Source organism: Varanus komodoensis, unplaced genomic scaffold, assembly GCF_004798865.1.
Source record: "Varanus komodoensis strain SLA01 unplaced genomic scaffold, ASM479886v1 scaffold1, whole genome shotgun sequence".
Classification (NCBI taxonomy): domain Eukaryota; kingdom Metazoa; phylum Chordata; class Lepidosauria; order Squamata; family Varanidae; genus Varanus; species Varanus komodoensis.
The window spans coordinates 91,692,209-91,700,372 of record NW_025335268.1 but is presented as its reverse complement, the minus strand read 5'-3'; the positions used below and the strand labels follow the sequence as shown (position 1 = coordinate 91,700,372).

The following is an 8,164-nucleotide window of genomic DNA, read 5'->3' as shown; positions in this document are numbered from 1 at the left end:
TCTATGGTAAGATGGAGGGAAAACATGAGCTTTTGATAGGTCAGTTGCCCTGGAGGGCGGGGCGGGGCTAGAGCTGTCTAACAGCTCATGTTATTCCATTCCCGTCCCCGTCATTCTCATCCCTAAGGGGGCGGAGAGAGCTCCTGCCTAGCGGGGCCTAACGCGGCTCTCGTACTTCGCACGAATGTGCCGGTGGCGCATATTGTGTCCTGCGCCCCTCCCCGGCCGCTTCCGGAGGGCGGTGCCTCAGGAGCTTGCGCGTAATAGAAAGGGGCGACGTGCGTGGGACAAAATGGGAGAAAAGGGCGGGCGAGGGAGTTTAAGTGTTGTGTAAAAGGTGCGAACTTGGCAGCGGGTTACATTTCTGAAAGGGAAAGAGTGGTCTATGTTACTGTAATGCTCCCACTCTACGCGTTTTTTCCTTGAAGTCGTTTGTTTTGAAAGAGATTAGGAGGGTGGTTACCCGGATGAGGGCCTTCTCTGCGGTGGTGCCCCAATTATGGAAAACGCTTCCCAGAGAGATTCGCCTGGTGCCAATGTTTTTTTTCTTTTCAGCGCCAACAAACCCCTTTTGTTTTCGCATTATTTTAAAGTTTAATCGGGTTTAATGTGGTTTTATATTATTGAATTATTGGATGCTGTGCCATTTTATTTGCCATTTTATCTGTTGCTTGTTGCAAACCATCCCAAGATGGATGGTCTATAAAAGCTTTAAATAAATAAATAAATTTTCAAATCCGTTACATCAGTATGATAAACCACGTTTCTTATGAGAAATATTAGGCATAAATGATATATCTTTTATTGTGATTGAATAATATAGTGGAATGTGATAATCATAATTCAAATTGTAATGGCTAAAATTTGTGCACAGAAGTACTTTAAGTCACTATGTCAGTCTAACAACATGAAAGGGCCAGCAGCTGCAGCTAGGTTGTATTATGTTTCATGGAAGGAACCAAGAACAAGTTAAAAAACAACACCCACCTCATCTGACTAGGTGGTTGTAACAACAGGATCCAGTAAGGTCCTTTCCCCTTACTGGTCCCTTCCCCTGTGTTTTCGCATTGGCTACGCTAGTTTGCAGTGGTTAAAAAAGAGGAAGAAAAGACCTTGGTCACCATCCCTATTTGTAGATGCCACTGGCTGTAAGGACTGGTGTCTTGTTCTGGCAGTGGAATTGCTTGTGATTCCTTTAATTTTTAAAATATTAAGATGATGGTTCATAGCTCTGTGTTGAGCTTGTGTTTTGAAGTAGAAGGTCCTAGTTCCATTCCCTAGTATCTCCAGTTATAAAGAAGGATCTCTGGTAGTACCATTGTCAAGAGGCTCTCACTTGTGGTATTAATTTGAATGAACACCCTACAAATAGTCCTGAACCAATAGGGCGCTAGCATCCACTCTTCTCTGATGCCTTTACCTATTGGAAACCATTCTGTTTCTTCATGGCTGAAAGTTCATTCCAGGCTGCACTGCTCCTGGCTACTTTGCCTGCTTCCCTCTCATTGACCCACATACTCCTTTAGCTGCATCTTCAGCCAGTTGTTCCTGGAGTGTTTTTGCTGTTAAAACCCAGCTCATTAAAGTAGCACTGTTGCTTCAGACTTCCACCCCCTGTATTGCCATGCTCTGTGCAAACATAAAAGTATACCCACTCATACTTACTGCTCTTCCCTGCTCTTTCCTTGCTGCAGATCTTGCAAGGCTTCCCTGTGCTCAGGACTTGTACATGCTGCCATGGGTACCTCCTCACTTTAGCAGTAGGTACATTGAGGGAATCAGTACAGACTGTATGGACATATCTATGTGCATAACTATGTTATGTCTTCAAAAGATAAGATGTCCATGAAGAATTAAAACAAGTTAAATTGTAATTTCATGAAACAACATGGTCAGAACAGCAGCAGCTGCTGGCAAGGAGGAAAACGGGAAGACAAAGGAAAAGGCATGGAAAGTAATGAGCCCAATTAAGGCTGAGCTTTCACAACACCCAATATAGCAAGACAAAAAGGCCAGTACATTACACTTACAACAATGCTCTAGGCTCTCTGAATGGTACTGTGGGGGAGGGAAATACCTGTGTAATGACTCCAACCACTGCCCCTACATCTCTGTGTAGGATGGGGAGGAAACCCTGAGAAGTACTTTAATGTGGCTACTGCTGGGAAGTAGGCTGGTGCCCATGTCAGAATGGAGGCTCTACTGGTGGAACTTTCGGGGGAGTTCTCCCAGATCCGCTGGGTAATTATGTGAATCTCCTGCGCCTCATGCCTGGCAGCGGTGGCGTTGCTGAGTTCAAAGGACAGGGAGGCGATAGGATTGTCAATAAGCCTTGCTGAGGAATGCCAAGGACAAGATGGAAATGGAAGGAAGGGTGGGAGCCAGAGCAGGCGACATGGGCTTCTGGGGGTGATCACTCTGTGTAGCCCGTGTACTCTCTCATGTAAGGGCCACTTTGCAAAGCAGAGAGATGCTTCTTCCAGAAAAGCAGCAGCAGAACAGTTTGTGAGTGGTAGGAGCACTAAATACAGCTGTCTTCAAGGACACTGTTGGAGGTGGTGATGTGAGCTACCTCACTGCCAGTGGCATTCCAAAACTGCAGGTGGGCATCTGGAGAGCAAGAAGAAGTCAAAGGTGGGAGTGACTATGAAGCAGCCAGAGTGTGGCTATTGCTTGACACATCAATTGCTAAGCAGCTCTGGATAGTGGAGGATGTAGACAGGAGCCTTTCCTCCGGTAGCAGCCACTCTTGCCACTAGACTCTGTGTTATCCATGTGGAAACCATGCTTCTGGTTTCACACAACCAAACAAGCCATGCTGAGGCATTGAAACTGTACAAGTTTCTCTTCATGGAGCCACATGGAGCCAATGGTAGACCCTGACAGGATTCAGAAAACACAAAAGAGCGTATCATGATGATTTCCACTGTGGCTTGTTGACATGTTTGAATGTAGCTAATGTGTTAGTCTTCCAGCATACCTAACCTAGGTTTGAATCTCCCTTTGAGTTCTTGGATTTTCTGGAAGAAGTCTCTTGTTTTGTCTGTTTTGTAGTTCTCTTTCTTTGCACTAGCCTTTGTAATAGTTCTTTTTGTCTCTGTAGGATAGCCACTAAAAAGTTTTCTCCTCCAATGACCTATTATTCACTATTGTGCTTTCCACTGAATAGAACATCTCCATTCCCAGGGGACAATTAAAATGAGTGTACATTCCCCGTCTCTGAAAGCCAGGGCAGGACAGGGGTTCAGGCATAGCAGCCTCCCTTGCTTTTCAAATGAGACCCTTCAGTAGTTGAGCCAACCTATCTAGAGCTATGCAAGAAGGCAGGCTTGCAATATAACCAGCTCTCTGAGCATGAGGAGCTTCAGTGATGAAGTAATTCAGCCCCTAAAGTGAGTTAAGTAACTGGGTGAGTTCAGCAACAGGCTGAGGCGGCCAAGCCAGGTAACTCTACCCTTTGTTTTCCTAGTAAGGAGATGTAAATTGTAAAGTAACAATTAAATCTACTGCTCTCTCCCAGTATAATGAATATTAAAAACAAAAAAAAACCAGCTTCCCCTGCATTTTCCAGGCGAACAAACCAAATAATACCAGTTAAACCCAGTTATGAAGGTAGAAATCCATCAGGGGTGTGAAGGTTTTCCAGTGTGTTGCACTGAGTGGCACATGATTGTCTGCCAACTGGACAGAAATCATGGGTGTGTGCAGGTAGAAATGTGCTTCTGGCTCTCAGGAAACAACTTTATTCCTTTGAAGCAAGTGTAGCTGAGCTGGAGAAGCAAAGAGAAGCAGTGAGGTTGGCTGACAAGACACACGGGGACCAAATAGAAGGTACCTAACTCCTGGGTGTTCCTCTGCTGCCATGAAAAATGGAGGTCTTAGGGAAGGAGAGTATCATTCCAGGGAAGATTTGGCTCTGTCTCATCTCCAGAAGTGTACTTTCATGACAAGGGCTGCTTCTTCTTCCAGACTTAAGTATAGTTAGGAAGATCATGACTATCAGAGTACATGCTGGCAAAACCGTTACTTATAAGCCCAGTCAACTGAGGACAATCTGGGCGCAGTCTCCAGTTCCCGAATCCATCAGTACACTGCTGAACAGATGGCTAGTGCTGTCAGTTCAGGTGGTGTTCATCTCTTTCTGTCTGTGTGTGTTTGTTGGAATGTTAAATCAAGATGCATCTTTATCTCCCATTCCCAACAGGTCATCCACCCTTAATTAATAATCTCATGTGTATACATGTAGATGGAGAATCACATCTGTATCAAAGACTGTTTACTGTTTATGAAATTTACCATTTCCTGTGCTGGCAGTTACAATTTGCCAATCAAATGCTAGTGTAGTTAACATAGCTAAAAGATGAGAATGGCCAATTCCTATATTTTAGATAGTTCCTCTGTTCTCTAGAAAGTACTGCAACATTATTTTATGCTTAAGCTACCTTTTCATAAACTATGGTAGGCTTTGTTATAATGTAGTTTTCTCTAGCAGTAAGGACTTCACAGTTATAAAGCATATGTGCTCAGCTGTAACTAGGGCATTACACAGAAGAGGTGATGCAATGTTGAACAGTCTGCCACTACATAATGCCTTTTCCCTTCTGCCTGTATATTAAGGTTGGCAGTTAAGATTCTGCTCTGGATGCTCTCACCTTTGAAAGCTGGGAGTACATCCAGTGTTCGCCAGACATGGTCCCCTGAGTATGGAATACCTTCTCCAAGCGACTGCCTGGTGACCACATTGGTATAGGTGCCAAGTAAAATTTTTGTTCAAGTTTTTAAACATTAATGCTGGATTAATGGCAATTTTAGCTGTCTTCGTTGCTTTGTAATTGATTCTTGTATTGTGTTGATCTGTTGCAAGCCATGCTGGAGATTGGACATCTTTAAAATAAGATTAAAGTGTGGGATATTGCTCTTACAACTTTTGGAACACTCTGTGGTTAAAATGTGCATACTTGGATTAAATGTTGTAGGGCTCCTTTTGTGCACTGGGTCTGTTGTTTGTAGCGTATAGGCACTAGTTGGCATCTCAAAACATTTCTAAAAAGTATATCTGAGTTGTTAAAGAAAGCTGGCTCTTATGGACTGGAAAAAAATACCTTTCAGGTGTGTTTGTTTCTAGTTTTAGAAGAGATAATGAATGAATACTTTCTTTAACAAGACAGCATTGGATTGAGAAGGTAAGCAAAAAGTTCAAGGACACAGCCATCCAGTATTTGCATAAATGCCACATTTATTTTTAACTGAACAATGCCTTAAGTGTACACAATTTTAAGACCCTAATTTCCAACACTCATAATTTAAGACATCAAGAAAACTAGACTCATTACTTTAGTATTGTTATTTATACAGTGGTAAAGGGTGTGCCCACAGCAATCACATATATACAAAGCAAGAGAAATGGTCTCCCAGTACTTGGGGATGATGTCACGGGAAGAACTGATATGGACAAACTAGATCATGGAAGCACAGGCAAAATAAGATTAATAAAAAATTAAAAAGTAACCACAACCTCTGTTATTATACAGTAAGATCTTGATATTGAGTCATAGCTCATGAATGACAGAGATCTTTCATACAGATCATTAAATACACGACGGAAAGAGACAGTAAGAGCATATTAAACAGTTAATGTCTTGTGTTGTCGCAGTTGCTTGTTACCATAGAGATAACCCATCTCCTCCTAGTTCCACAGTTCTTAGCTAATTGTGCTTCTTTCACCTGTTTCCCTGCTTGCCTGTTGCATTGTGACCATTTTCAAGATTACTTCATGCTGGGATAAGATCTGCCATCTTTCTAGTGGAGGATGATACAGACAACATCTCCTCTGTTGGATAGATTCTTTGTTATTCCCTATTACTGCATTGGAACGTGAAAAAGTTTTATGTAATCAAACCAACTGTGCCACTTGCTGTTACTAAAAATCAGTCTTCAGCCAATATTCTCTGTGAAAGCATACAAGTATGACATAAAATGAGATCACAGTTTTCTTCTATGATATTTTATCCTCTATCCTGGGATTGATACAATGCTATGATCATGTTAAATCAAGCAGAGATGGAAGTTTGCCCCATTGGTATTTTATGTTCAGTTTAATAGGCTCCCTTATCTACTAGATGTCCCAAAATATGAATTCAGAAACAAACTGATTTTTTTTCTGATAAAGGCTTAATATTACTGAAACTGAATGGTTTGCAAAGCTTATTTTTAAAAATCTTAATAGCAAGAATCATAATCACTGAAGATTCTTCCTTGTAGTTTGATATTTTGGCAATGAATGAAGCAGTAATCTCAGCAGGACCAAAGGTTATGCAGAGTTAATAAAGTAATATCAATACAGTGGATCTCTTAATTGCCCTCCCCACCATATTAAGACAAGCTTGGAAATATCAGTACTAGCCGGAGACTGTCACTTGCTGCATACTTGTTAAATAAACCACTGTCAAATTTTCACTCATTATGATTTAAGTCCTGATTCAAAACTTTCCACTGATTTTCAAAGGTTTTGGGTTAAGCCTTTGATCCCTAAATTAAGATATGTTTTCTGCAGGTTTGCTGGCCTGAGAAACATGGAATAGAGAGAGTCCAGGTTCTAACCCAAAATTCATACTATCTAGGACATGCTCTTCAGGTTGGCTGACCTGTGCCATGTCTCATATTCCTCTCCCATTATACAATCTTTCCAAGCATTTCTTCCTTACTTGCAATGCAAGTAGTCACACTTTTGTCTCCCCGATGGTTTAATCTAAAACAGATGTGGACAAGAAAGGATACTGACATGACATCTTCATTCATTACCACAAAGAAATTTCTAACTCTTTCAGATGTGTGTAACATATTTTAATTCCTGATGTGGTGATTCCACAATATTTATTACATTTCTGTACCACTTGATATATGAAGCTGTCTACTGTGCATGGTTTTCAAGAGATACAAATGTTCCCCCTGTAAACTTTATCAGCCTCTGGAAGCCTTCTTGTACTCAGTGGAGGAAAGCAAAGACTACTGTGGACAAGAATGGTGATATTAAGTCTGCAGTCTTTAGCACACTCACCTAGAGGTAAGACACATTAAACACTCTCAGACTTGCCTGCAACTATACATGTATAGGATTACACCGTAAACTTTGCTTAAAAAAAAAAAAAGCCTGACAAGTTCAAATGTTTTCTTCAAGTTGACTATAGGCAGCATATTTCAGAAAACTAAAGATTCAGTGCAGCTATTTGTTGTCTGGTTCTAAATTATGTTATGAAAATACTATGCTCAGTGCATCTACCTACTCCTTACTGATGGAAATGGACTTCTTCATTTCAGCTCAGGTGGATCAGACACAGTTAAGAGAGTAAGAAACAGAATAGGGATGGCTTTTTGAAAGATGTCTGGATCTTTAGGTGTAGAGCTTCAGCTGTGGGGCAGTACTGAAATAAAATAAATACTAATAATAAACTCAGGATGCTTCCTAGAGGTACAACATCTTTTCTATGCCTACATCCAGCTATGTTCCTTCTCCACCAGTGGAATGTATTATAGCTGTGTAGGCTTTGAGAAAGGACAATTCCTTCTCTTCCATAATACAGTTGCATGTGCTAGATCAGAGTAGCGCTGCTGTTCTTATTTCAAAACAGAACACTGTATGTAAAGAGGGGATAGGACATTAATTTTAATGCTGCCCTCCCCTACCAACATACCTTGTTTTAGTTGCACCTTTCTCTGTGCTTGGTTCACTTTTGTTATCAGAGCCAGGCAGGGAGAAAACTTGCAAGTTTGAACTTTTATTTTCATACTCAATAATACTTGCACAGTTCTGTTTGACCAGAATTGAACTCAGATACAACTGTTTAAAAAAAACTGGTATCACTGAATAATCAGTTAAATAGCTAATTTGCATTAGCTGTTAAAGGGCTGTTCATAGGGAGGCCAAGAACCAGAAGCAGAGCTGCTTTAGATCCACCAAGTTGATAGGTATGTATTCTTTAGAAGAATACAAGCAACTGATTTACAGGGATTAAGTGAAGAGAAAAACTAATATTTAAGGGCACAAAGTGGACATTCATGGCAAGCAATAGAGAAGGGTGGAGAATCTCCCACATATCATCCACATTCCCCAGGGTGGAGAATCCCCCACATTCTTCCTGCCCTTGCTCAGTTGCACATTCTGCTG

The 8,164-nt window shown here is 41.3% G+C and overlaps 1 long non-coding RNA gene across 1 annotated transcript; it reads left to right on the top strand.

Moving 5' to 3' along the window:
* Nucleotides 1-112: 112 nt before the first annotated feature.
* On the top strand, nucleotides 113-5,273 carry LOC123025876. Its single transcript, XR_006415207.1, has 3 exons — nucleotides 113-337; nucleotides 1,695-1,760; nucleotides 4,618-5,273. It is a non-coding gene; the product is annotated as an uncharacterized LOC123025876 (long non-coding RNA).
* Nucleotides 5,274-8,164: the final 2,891 nt, after the last annotated feature.